This window comes from Lagopus leucura, unplaced genomic scaffold (genome assembly GCF_019238085.1).
Source record: "Lagopus leucura isolate 7727_CA_CO unplaced genomic scaffold, USGS_WTPT01 32852-0_obj-0_obj, whole genome shotgun sequence".
In the NCBI taxonomy this organism is placed as follows: Eukaryota; Metazoa; Chordata; class Aves; order Galliformes; family Phasianidae; genus Lagopus; species Lagopus leucura.
The window spans coordinates 1344-1643 of record NW_024965960.1 but is presented as its reverse complement, the minus strand read 5'-3'; positions in this window follow the sequence as shown (position 1 = coordinate 1643).

The following is a 300-nucleotide window of genomic DNA, read 5'->3' as shown; positions in this document are numbered from 1 at the left end:
TGGGGCCCCCCCGCCCCTCCTGTGCCAAACATAAGTGCCCATCCCCCCTCGGGGGGGCGTAGCAGAGCAGTGGGGGCCCCCACCTCCCCAGGACCCCCACCCATGGGGGAGGTGTGGGGGGGCTCCTCCCTTTTAAATGCAAAAAAAAACCCCATAATGAAGTGTCTTTTTTTTTTTTTTTTTTTTTCCCCCCTCCTTTTTCTTTTTTTTTTTTTTTTTTTACGCGGGGGGGGGTGGGGGGGGGGGTCGCCCCCTCCTCCCCCCCCGCGGTACGCACTTCCACTCTCCCCTCCCCCCCCC